Source organism: Ambystoma mexicanum, chromosome 3q, assembly GCF_040938575.1.
Source record: "Ambystoma mexicanum isolate Mex_15411 chromosome 3q, UKY_AmexF1_1, whole genome shotgun sequence".
Taxonomy (NCBI): Eukaryota; Metazoa; Chordata; class Amphibia; order Caudata; family Ambystomatidae; genus Ambystoma; species Ambystoma mexicanum.
The window spans coordinates 343,964,594-343,977,102 of NC_090926.1; the positions used below are offsets into that span (position 1 = coordinate 343,964,594).

Sequence of the window (12,509 nt, forward strand, 5' to 3'; positions counted from 1 at the left end):
GTCGGAGACATTCCAGTACTTGTAGGACGTGCCGGGTATGGTCCGCTACATCGGAGGAAAATATCAAGATGTCATCTAGATAAATGATGACTGTAACCGAAAGTAGATCTGAAAACACTCGGTCCATAAACCGCTGAAACACAGCCGGTGCATTAACGAGCCCAAACGGCATGAACTGGTACTCGTATAACCCGAATGGGGTGTGGAAAGCCGTCTTCCATTCATCGCCTTCAGCAATGCGAAGTAAGTGATGAGCATTACGAAGATCAAGTTTGGTGAAAATGTGGGCTCCTTGCACTGCTTCTATGATTTTGGTTATCAACGGCATAGGGTAACGGTCACGGGTGGTTACTTTATTTAGACCCCTATAGTCGATGCAGGACCGGAGGTCTGTGGAATCTCTCTTTTTGATAAAGAATAATGAAGCCCCTGCAGGGGACCTTGAAGGTTGGATGAGACCGTTTTGCATGTTCTTCTCCAGATAGTCTTTGAGGATCTGTCTTTCCACTTGAGTCAGAGAAAACATTCGACCGAAGGGAACCAAAGCATTAGGCTCCAGGTCGATCTTGCAATCTTCCGACCTATGGGGAGGCAAAGTAGCAGGCCTTCTTTCGTGAAGACTTCTTGGTAGGGTGTAAAAAACTGGGGTAGAGCATGTATGCCCACAAGATTGCTTGGGATGGTTGCCATGGTATGAGTCTCGTCTTTAGCTGTAACAGGGAAGCAATGAAGTTGACAGTACGAGAAGCTAAAAGTTAGCTAGTTGTTAGTCCAATTTATCTGGGGATTATGCTTCCTAAGCCAAGTAATACCGAGGATAATGGGAAAATGGGCAGCTTGTATTATTTCGAACTTTATGGACTCCGAGTGTTGAAAAATGGTGATCGTGAGCTCTTCTGTAGTGTGTGTTATGGGTCCCGACGAAAGGGGGGAACCATCCACCCCTTCCACCTTCTGGTTATGATTACGGACTAATCGGTGGAGCCCCACCTTCTCTGCCCACAGAGTGTCCACAAAATTACCCGCTGCTCCGCAGTCCAGGCGAGCTAAAGATTCCACAGCTTTTGCAGGTAGATTGATGAGGACAGGTATGACCATCAGCCTGGAGTCTTCTTGAGTGTTGGGTGCCGAGACAGAGAGCGAAACATAGGGACTGTGTGAATCACAAAGTGTTCCTCAGAACCTTGTCCCTACTGGTGCCGAGGATACTCGTTTCCCTGCCGCTTGGTTGGGACTTCCGGACAGTCTTTAAGGAGGTGCTGCTCCGAACCACAGTATGCACAGAGTCCCTTTTCCTTTCTTCGTCTTCTTTCTGCTGAGGACAACGGGCCTCTGGTGGCTCAGATCTGCATTGGTTCTTCGTGGGAGTGGGGGGAAGAGGGCAAAGACGTGGCAGCTGGCCTGGAGTCCGTAACCTGAGCCGTTGTACGGTGTCTGCGGTGTTCCGAGCGCCACTCTTGTAATCGGTATTCTATTTGTAAAACAGATGAGAGTAAATCGGGAAATGTTGGAGGTCTAGTAGACCTAGCGAGCTCATCTTTGATTTCCTCCTTTAAGCCTCTTCTGAAAATGGCATACTGAGCTTGCTCTGGCCAGCCAGCACTGGCGGCCAGTGTCTTGAAACGGGATATATATGTAAGGACGTCGGCAGCCTCTTGTCGTACATCTAATAAATCTTCGCAGGTTGTAAACGTTAATTCTGGTCGCTCAAAAGTCTGTTTCAACAGTGTCTGAAACCCTGTGAAGTCATGCAAGATAGGGTTAGCACTGGTAACAAGAGGGGTTGCCCATGACAGTGCATTGCCTGTCATATTCGAAATCAAGAAACCAACCTTAGCTTGGTCAGTTGCAAATGAACGGGGTCTAAAAGTGAAGTACACAATGCAAGCTTCCAAGAATTCCTTCACCTTTTTGGGAGATCCATCGAATTTCCCAGAAGAGAGAGACATAGCTGGCAATTCCGCCGGGGGGCTTCCCGTGCAGTAGCCGTTTGCTTAAGGATGGCATTTTCGGCTTTAACAGTCTGTAGTTCTTGTGATAAGCCTTGTATGGCTTTCCACAGCTCTTGGATCTGTTCTTCTGCTGACATCTTGTCTTGGCGTTGCAAACTATCCCGACTAGGACGTTCTCGCCCTCCTTCCTCCCCACTCTCCTCACCTGATGATAGGATATCCAAGTCTTCTGGGTCGAAGTTCCTTCGAATGAGGTAATCCTTCTCCTTTTTATGTGGAGGGGGCCTGCCGCGAGAGGAAGCCACAGTGACCGCTAGCTATTACAGCAGTCCTGTGGCCTCGTTCCCACGGACATAAAGGAATAAAAAGGGAAAAGGCCGAACAGCAGAAAAAACCCTTTTTGGCCGTAGTAGTGTTCCGCTCGAAGGAGATCCAGCAATGGAATGAGGTCCGGAGATGGCAGGAGTAACTGGTAGGTGGGAGAAGGCTCCAGGAGCAGGTGACCTCTGAGGCAGAGGCAGGGCTAACCACAGAGAAGGCGTGGAAAGGTAAGAAGCCACCGGAGGGAGCACCGGCAAAGCGGAAGGCAAAGCAGAGTGAGAAGGCAGCGAGGCAATGAGAAGGAAAGACGCCAGAAGGGCGTACGAAGAGGAAAGCAGGAGGCGGCTAAGGGAAAAGCCGAAAGAGGAAAACGGCGTCTGACCCAAAGGAGAGCGAAGCGCTAGTATAAGGGGGTTGCAACGCAACAGTCCTCCAGAAGTAAACGGAACATATACTTCCGGGCGGCCATCAGGACGCAAAAACTAGACCTGCACAGAGTGGAAAAACCCGAACACAGGGAAACTAACCCTGCACTCTTCCTTGACGAAGCTGCCAACAGCGGAAGTAAACCCCATCCGGCACGGCGGATGACAGTGGCACACACACCACATAGAAAAAGAGGGCTTCACAATATTTACAATACCAGCACGTCAAGAATCAAAAGGTCAACCGTCTGGTGGGCTACTACTTGGGATCAACAACTCGCTGAGCAAAGAGGTCACACTAGTGCACAGTGGAAGGGAAGGCATCCTAGCATGTAAAGTAAACATACAGACTCCCCAGGGACATTTCTACCTTATAGTAGTGAACGTGTATTGGAACCAAGCATATTACAACATCCAAACTTTTCACCTATCACTTTCGATGGTTTTGGAAAAGATCACACTGTTCCATGGAGGAGACCTGAATTCCCAATGCATAACAACACAGGATATTAAGAGCAATCTAAAATGGGCAAAAATATCCAGAACAGGAAGACGATGAGTAAACTATTTGAATTCATGGGGTCTTAGTATGCTAAATGTTTCAGTAGATGGCGACATCCCTTCGAGACCGACTTGGTCACGATGCAATTCTTTTTCTACATTAGATTATTTCTTCGTTTCTGAAGATATGCAATCAAAAGAAATGTCTCTGTAAATTATATGGGGAGAAGGGAGTGACCACGCTCGTCTAAAAGTAAATATTAAATGCTTCAAGAAAATAAAATCGGAAAAATACACACAGGATCTAACCTTGAGAAAAGGTAAAGCGGTTTTGGTAAAATATAAGAGAGATGGGAACAAATTTAATGAAAAACTAAACCAGATCTCTCTAAAGGAGCAAAAAGAAAACTGTAGGCCCGATCGTTTCAAGCCATTTATCTGGTCCGTTCATCGTCCAACTGCAGGAGTTCTGCGAAAACAACTCACCATCATTCATTTGATGAAGATACCTGGATACAAAATAGGATCTTAAGGAGCGATTGCAGACGACTGAAGAAAAGCAACATCAATCCAATAAAAGGGAAAGAAGAACTAGAAAAGCTCACTAGAGGCTATAAACAATGGTTGCAAGAAAGGTACTTCAACACCAACAAGATAATGAGCAGATGCTTGCTGCCCTTTGTAAAAACAATACATGCAACTTCTGGCCAATCATAAACAACACAGGAAAGAAACTGGCCAATAACAATACCCAATGCAATCCGGTCACAGAAAAGAGCTGGACAGACTACCTTAGAAAGAACTTTAAGAACACGTCAGAGTTCCAGGAAGAAAAGCAAGAAGCCTCCCAGTGGGAACTCAACTTTGACGTAAAGCTAATAGAAGAACTTATCTTGAATGCCTCTTCCTTGAAGGCAGCGGGCCCTAATGGGCTAACCGATCAGGTCCTAAAAAAAACAATGCTAAAACATGGGCAAATCTCCTCTATAATGAAAAACTAGAAACAAAAAGCTTTCCCTCGTCTTGGAAACAAGCGGTCGTAATACCATTTTACAAGGGGGCGATGGATCTCAACCAGAGAATTACAGACCAATCGCCCTCCTTGATATTGAAAGCAAAATATTCATGAGGATCATTTTGTCAGAGCTAGAGGACTGGGCAAAGTCAACAAATGTTATATACAAATTCCAAACAGGTTTTCGACGTGGCACGTCCACAACATTAAATGGCTTTACTCTGAGCCTGTTAGCAGAATATTCTAATAACAAAGGAGAGGGCCCGATATATGGAGCCTGGATAGATTTCTCCAGGGCATTCAACCTAGTTAATAGGGAGAAACTATGGGTAAAACTGAGAAATTGGGGACTACCAAGCAGGTTGTTGTCAATATTGGTTGAGTTACACAAAGACACCTCGTTGATGGTAAGACTAGATGAGGAGGGCCATCTAACGAACACAATCACTCTTGAACAAGGCGTGCAACAAGGTTGCCTTGGAGCCCCATTCTTTTTCAATCTGTATCTGTCAGATTTCCTTCAATCTTGGATTATGGCAAGTCCAAAACTAAATTCCACCAATGTCCACTGGCTCGCCTATGCAGATGACATTGTCCTGATTGACAGGACAGCAATAGGGCTGCAACATCTACTGAATCGCATAAGTGCATACACTTAAATGAACGGCCTCCAAGTAAACCCAAAGAAATAAAAAATTATGGTGCTGAAACATCCTAAGAAGCAAGTAAACTACAGAAAATGGTTCTTTGAAGGCGAAGCCATCACGAGAACAGATGAGCTAGTTTACCTGGGCTATATAGTATATTCTTCTCCATCTGCCAACAAAATAGAAACCAAAATAAGATTAAAGGTTGAAAAAGCGATACCACAGATGAAAAAGATCTTTTATGAGCTCTGCAAATTCTCAATTATGCCATTAATAAAGTTTTATGTTGCCAAAATAATCCCAGTGATATTAAATGGGTTGGAGGCACGACCATCACTTTGGGATTTAGATTGGCAAAAAGTTGAAGGCCAGCTATGGAAGAGTTCATTGGGCTTGCCAAACTGCCTTCCCATGCCGGTCTTAAGATTTGAACTTGGCCTTAAATCTTTGCAACAACAAGTGGGCTGGAGATTGCTCTCATTATATAGGCTAATAATAACCCCGCAAAAAAATTCAGTATATGAGGATATTAGGCAACATCTCCAATCAGATAGATCTAAAATTCTCCAACAGCTAGAAATAAAAGTGAAGATAAGTCTGGCTGAGGCCAACTCATCAGTAGAAACTTTGAAAGAAAATCCCCTGAAAGCGAAGAAAGAAACCAAAACAGTGGATTGGATCAAAACAGGGATGGAAATGAGACTATCAAAACCAAAGAACAGCTTCCTAGTGGTGGATAAAAAATTGGGAGAACTGCCAAAATATTTACAAAGACATCCAAATAGTGAATCAAGAAATACATTCCTTAGGACTCGCCTAAATCTAATCCATACAGGCGAAATTTTAAATATCAGAGGGCAAAGTCATAATGCTATTACTTTCTGCAAAATCTGTGCTGATCCTAAAAAACAAAATCTGCATCATCTGCTTCAAGACTGCGAAGGGACTTGGGAAATCAGAATCTCCTACTTTTCGAAGTTTGTAAGCAAAGCGGAGAGTCTACTCTCAGAACAATTTTGGAACCACTTGATAGCAGGGCATAACACTGCCCTAACAATTGCAGTGGGACAGATCCTAACAAAAATTGGCTTAACCCCAACGGGAGCCCGGAAGATTGTGACCAATGTTTCTCAAGAAAGACAAACATAATGGAGAAGTGGTAACTAAAACGGTGATCCATCTCACTTCTTGTGATCAAAGGAAAGATAGAAGGCTTGAGAAACAACGGCTGCTGAGTACAGGACTTGTTGGGCTTAGGCCCCTCATGCAACATAACAAAAAACATTTTTTTTTTCTCTTTGCAATTTTGCCCTCTGATTACTAGAAATGTAAAAAACAATCTGTAAAATATTGTTGCTTAAAGTTGAAAAAACATCATTTTTATTTTGTAAAGGTCTAAACATGATCAAAACTAATTTTTGAAATGAATAAATAAATAAACTAAATACATTTTAAAAAACAGTGTCTAAGGGCAAGCAAGTATCCAATTGCATCTTGAAGAATAACCTAGATGCTGCAGACAATACAGGCCGCATCACAGCCAAGGGCACCCTAATCAAACACCATGCCTGGTTTATGCAGTCCGGGTTCAAATTAGAAACGCATGTTACATTGCTTAACATGCCCATCGAGCCTAATGCCCTGTTCGGCAAATCAGTGGAAGAGGCCCTGAAAAGTGCCAAGGAAGAATATGACATTCTCAAATCTCTTGGTCAATTTAACAATAAGCCGTTTGGCCAGAGGGGGTTAAGGTTTTGTGGGCAGGGCCCTCAACGCTCCTCTGGTTACAGCCAGGGTAACCAATCGGCATACTCGAGCAACTCACATGGACAATCCTCCTCCTCGAATTTTCAAAGAGTCTATAGAAGGCCCAGGAGCAGAGGTACAGCCTTTTCAGCCAGAGGCTTCACTCCACCCAAACAATGACTCCTCACTCCAGGTCCCCTCCCCTGCCACTTTAGTAGGATGTCTCATCTCACAATTCACCCACGCATGAGAGGAGATCACATCAGACAACAGGGTGTTGCCCACTGTGGCGGGCGGATATTGTATAGAACTTCTACAAAAGCCATCCAACCACCTGCCAAAACACAGGAAAACTACACCAGAAGAAAGGCGCATATTATTGGAGGAAGTGAAAGCCTCACTGTAGAAAGACGCCATAGAGATCGTCCCAGCAAACCAGGTAAACGGGGGTATTTATTCAACGTACTTCCTTGTGCCAATGAAAGATCTAACCACCCAGTGCTATACCTGCGAACATGTATGTCATGGTTAAAACAAATTCCCAAGACAATGCTTCAGGGGTAATTCTCCTCTTAAAACAAGGGGATTTCATGGCAACATCAGACATGAAAGATGCATGTTTTCATTCTCCATTCTTTGCCAATGCCATCCCTTCCAGCACAGGCCTTGTCTCCTTCACCACAAGACTCCCCTCAACACTCACCTGAAAGTTAAGCCCTGTTGGGCTTTGTGAGGCCCTATCCACCTTTTGTACTGAAGTGACGTACCACAGGCAAACTCAATTCGGAATACCATCAGGAAAAAAGAAAATGTAATTTAAAAAGACTTTAATTGCAAATTTGTTACTGCAGTGTTTCACTGCAGCTGCTTGCCGTGTGCTGCACTCTTCCATCCATTGTTTCAGCATTGGTTCCTTGTTTCAGCATGGCCGCCGCTGAAGGTGCAGGTTTGGGAGTGCCTGACCTGCTGGGGGAAGCCCTGCTCTGATTGGGCCCCTCTGCCATCAAAAGCCCAATCAGGCGAGGCGGAAGGTGAGAGCCAGTCCGCCCCAAGGCTCGATCTTAAGGCTCCTATCTGAGCCTGTCCCGGCCTAGGAAGGCCTGGTGGGCCCACACCTCTTGATCCCCTGAACCATGAAGAGCAGTGCCTCCCACTGCAGCCGGTGCCCAGATAAACTTGTGCCCCTGCACCCCAAACATGACCAAGTGAGTGCTGGCTGAACTCTCCCACTGCCTCCTCCACTAACAATCCTGAACCAAAATGTCTTCCTCACTCTGAATTTCTGCCTCACCTAATCCTCATATTCTTCATATGTGTGTGCCCTGTTTGATTCTTGTACCTAGGTGTGTGTGTTTGTAACTTCTTGCACCCCACATTTTGCATTGCATTTTTGTGTCGTTTGAATTTTAAATCCAGGTGTGTTTGTAACTTCTTTCACCCCACATTTTGCATTGCATTTTTGTGCCCTGTTTGATTTTCAAATCTAGGTGTGTGTGTTGGTAACTTCTTGCATTCCACATTTTGCATTGCTATTTTTGTGCCCTGCTGGACTCTTGAACCTAGGTGTGTGTGTTTGAAACTTCTTGCAGCCCACATTTTGCATTGCATTTTTGTTCCCCTCCTGTAACTACTAAGCCACCTCATGAGTTTGGGCTAGGACTGTGCAATGCAGCCACCCCTCTTTCCTTCAACTATCCTCTGCCACTCTGATGGCACTTAGCATCTCCCCTATCTTACCTAACTGCTACACTATTACCTACCCTCCCTCCCTTACAAAGTCTGGAAGACAAAAAGCACAAAAAGGCATCCTGAGTGTCAACCATGGCCTACCCATTGCAGACACCTATGTCGGCACAACTTCCAGACAGTTCTTCACTGATATCCTCTTCTCTGTCCCTTCCCCAGATCTATGGACTCCTCATCTCTACTCTCTCCCTTTTCACATCCTCTCACATTAATGGTGGCTTCTCATCATCACGCTGTGCCACAATGGCACGATCTTGGTTCAGGGCCCTCAACCCAACATCCTTCTCTTTGAGCGGCGCCTGCCGTCCCTCAATAACTTCCTTCCTTCATCTGCCTCTCTCCTACTACTCTTTGTCCCTCCCCCTTCGCCTGGTGTACCATGCCCCTCTACTCCTCCTTGGAAAACCTTCTAAGGCGGAGACCTCCTTCATCTTGCCACTCAACGCCCGTTCAGCCAACAAACACTCTGCCGATATCTGCCTCCTTCTTGAAGACCATGACCTTGACATTCTCGCTCTTACTGAGATGTGGTTCAATGCCCGCTCAGTCACTGCTTTTGACTCCCTTCTCCCCAATGGTTATAAGATCTTTTCCAAACCACAACCTAACCATTCTGGCGGTGGGGTTGCCTTAATCTTCCCACGAGTGGGTTCCTGCCTTCCTCATACCCACTCAGCCTTACTCTTTCTTCGAGACCTGGTCTGCACGTTGGTCATCTCTCCCTCCTCCTCTCTGACCATTGCCACTATCTACAGTCCGCCTGGCACTACCACCCTGTTCCTCTCTGAATGGGCTGACTTCTGCTCCTCTCTCCTCACTACCACGTCCAAACTCCTCCTGGGGGACTTCAACATCCATTTGGACTCCTATAGCTTAATTGAAACACCACGCGGTTGTGTTTCAAAAATGCTGCGGTTTTTCTTTCTAAGTTTCTCAGGCTCCTGCGGCTTGGAGGAGCGCGAGAAACTTAGAAAGAAAAACGGCAGCGTTTTTGAAACACAATGTTTTATTTATGTTTGCGGTACCGCAAACATAAATACAACGTTTTAAAAGCTGCGGTTTTATTTCTAAGTTTTCCGGGCTCCTCCAGCACCTACCGAGATGCAGCTGCATCTTTCCTGCCTGTAGTCTCTGGTCCCCGTCCTCCGAGTCCGGCACCAATGAAGCAAAAGCCACCCAGTGATAGCTTTTGTTTACTACAGCTGGCTGGCTTTTGCTTCATTAGTGCCGCAAACGCAAGCGCAGGCGGCATCCATTTCACAAAATGGATGCCCCCTAGTGCTTCCAATTTTAAAGCTTGAGCTTCATTCGCTCGAAACTTTCCATAGGGACTTAAAAAAATATATATATTTTAGATCTTTGTTTTATTGGCCATCTTTTTGGCCAATAATATTTCTGACCGAACCATTCCTTTAACATCCACCCTCTTCCTAGACCTTCTCACCTCGCTCTGCCTCTCCACTCTCCCGTCGGGTCCAACCCACTCGGGAGGACACTCTTGATGCCCACATCCACTCTGGTTTTCCACTCTCCCCCTTCTCCCCGCCTGGATCACACCTCTCTCCTGGTCAGACCACTCTCTCCTCTCTTCTTACCTGGGTCCCCTTGGCCCTCTGACCACACCTCCTCCAGCCATGCCAACCTCGTTCACGAACATCCGTCTGATGAAATGAGTGTCAGCTGCTGCCTTCTCATCCACCTTCATTGCCCCCCCCGCCCCTGACTCTACCTCTGACTCTGCTCTCAGCAACCTCCATCTGGCCATTACAAACACTCTGGACATTCTTGCCCCAGTCATGAGGATCCGCCTGATATTGTATTGCGTTTATAACGCGCCTATACACAAGTCTTTCAAGGCGCAGCGGGGTGAGGCAAAGGAGGGGGAACAGAGGGAAGACTAACACAATGTTCTTACTAGGCCAGGTGACAATGAGATCGCGCAAGTGCAGAGGAGGGGGGGAAGGGGCAGTGCAATACATAGGATCAACAGTGAAATAAATAAAATAAATAGTAACAATAGATAAAAAAAAGTGCAGCTGGCAAGTGTCAAGTGCAGGGTTAAGTGAAGACATCAAGTGTCAGAGGCTGGTAGGGGACTTAGGGATACAGAGACAGCCCCCGAGTGCAGGTGTGCAACTGGTGGGGGATGGGACCTGGGCCCGAGATCAGTGGGTAGCCAGGTGACCAATTCAGTTTGTCAGGAGTTCAGCAGGGGAGAGAAAGCAGAAGCAAAGAGGAAGGTCTTGAGGTGCTTCCGGAGATGGTTCTCCTCAAGTTTGAGAGGCAGGGAGGCTGTTCCAGCGGAAGGCCCCAGCCGAAGATCGAGATCTACCACCAACTCGTTGCTTAAAGAAGCGACTGACCCTGAGGTAGTTGGAGGAGGATGAGCGAAGAGCTCAAGAAGGAAGATATTTAGAAAGAGAATTTAAGGTATTGAGGCCCCAGGCCCCATAAGGCCTTGTGGACAATGCAGCAGGTTTTGAATTTAATCCTCGCAGCCACTGGGAGCCAGTGCAGAGATTTCAATCCTTGAGAGATACGATCCCTGGACTTGAGTCCAAGGATAAGTCTTGCAGTCCTGTTCTGGATGAGTTGCAGAGGACGCACAGTAGAAGCAGGCAGATTTAGAAAGAGGCTGTTGCAGTAGTCCAGCCTAGAGAGAACCAGAGCTCTGAAGACAGTGAGCATCTGTGGGAAGGAGAGAAAAGGACAAATACCTCTGAGGAGGTGCAGCTTGGGATCTATGTGATCCGACCGCGGCTGATTTGCCTGCGGCCCGTGAAGTTCGCATGAGAAAGGTGCGAACCACCAAAAGTTTGCACCTTTCTCATGAGAACACACGTACATACCCACACCCACAACACACCCATGACACACCCACACCCACAACATAAACAAACTCCACTTACCTTTTTCTTCACGCTGAGTCCCTGCGGCGCCAGTTTCCTTTCACTTTTGTGATCGGGAACCGGCGCCGCCATGTCCTTTTCTTTTTCTTTTTCTTTTACGGGGGCTGCAGGGGTTTCCCCCACAAAAACCCGCTCACAATACTGTAAAGTACTGCGAAGTATAGTGAGCGGGGTGTTGCGGGGGACACCCCTGCATCCCACCCGCGAAAAAAAAAAGAAAAACAGGGGCTGCACGGATTAAATTCAAATTCCTCTGCATCATCCACAAGGCTGTCTGGGGCCAGAGACCAAACTATCTGCAACTTGCTTTCACTAAATATTCTCCCCCTAGACCTCTATGTTCCTCTGGTACCAACTCTGTGTGTGAAGTGTTTCACTAAACAGAGGGCCGGAGGCCGATCTCTTGCTTCAGCAGGCTCCCTTCTGTGCAACAGCCTCCCCCTTCCTCTTGAGCCGTACCTCCTCAAATTTCCTTTTCACTCCCGCTATCCCTTCTTCCCTCCTCTGCTGACCTCACAGTCGCTATGATTCGTAACCAGGGCCCTTAAGTGCCCTCGGGGCCCTGCCATCACACACCCAATCGCCTCAGCTTCTACCTACACAGCACTTGCCACTGACCTCCCCTGTAGCACTTACTATACTTGGCACTTACATCTGCTGCTCACCCATGAGCATGGACATTCCAGTACTTACCCCCACTCCCTCCCCCCTCTTCTTTCTCTGCACTTGCACATTCTGACCTCTGTTGTATATATTGTTTCATAGGAACCCTGATGCCATGTGGGAGCTTTGAAACACAATTTACTTGTTGTATAAGCGCCTAACAAATGCACAATAAATAAAAAATAAATACTTTCATACTTCAATGTTCCCTTTGTACAGAACGTATCTGTGCTTCCAAATAGCAGGAGAACACTACCAGTTCAAGGGGCTCCCTTTTGGCACATCCTAGGCCCCAAATGTATTCACAGAAGTACTTGCAGTGGTAGCGGTGAACCTACACAAGCAGTCAATCCCAGTGTACCCTTATTTGGACCACTGGCTATTAACAGGGGGGTCTCCTCAAGTTGGCAAATACAACACCCAAAGAACAATCAACCTTCTGTTCCAATTGGGATTCTCCATCAACAACAACAAAATCAAGTCTTACACCCAGTCAAACAAAATAATTTCTGGGATCAATCATAAAGACATGGGAGGGGCTTGTCTTCCCCTCAAATGACAGAGTTCCAAACATACTGTCGCAA

The 12,509-nt window shown here is 46.4% G+C and overlaps 1 protein-coding gene across 4 annotated transcripts in view; it reads left to right on the top strand.

Annotated features, from left to right (window-relative positions):
- The window catches only part of FAXDC2 (fatty acid hydroxylase domain containing 2), a 707,939-nt gene that overhangs the window by 386,224 nt on the left and 309,206 nt on the right, over positions 1–12,509 (top strand). The gene's annotated exons all lie outside the window — the stretch shown is intronic.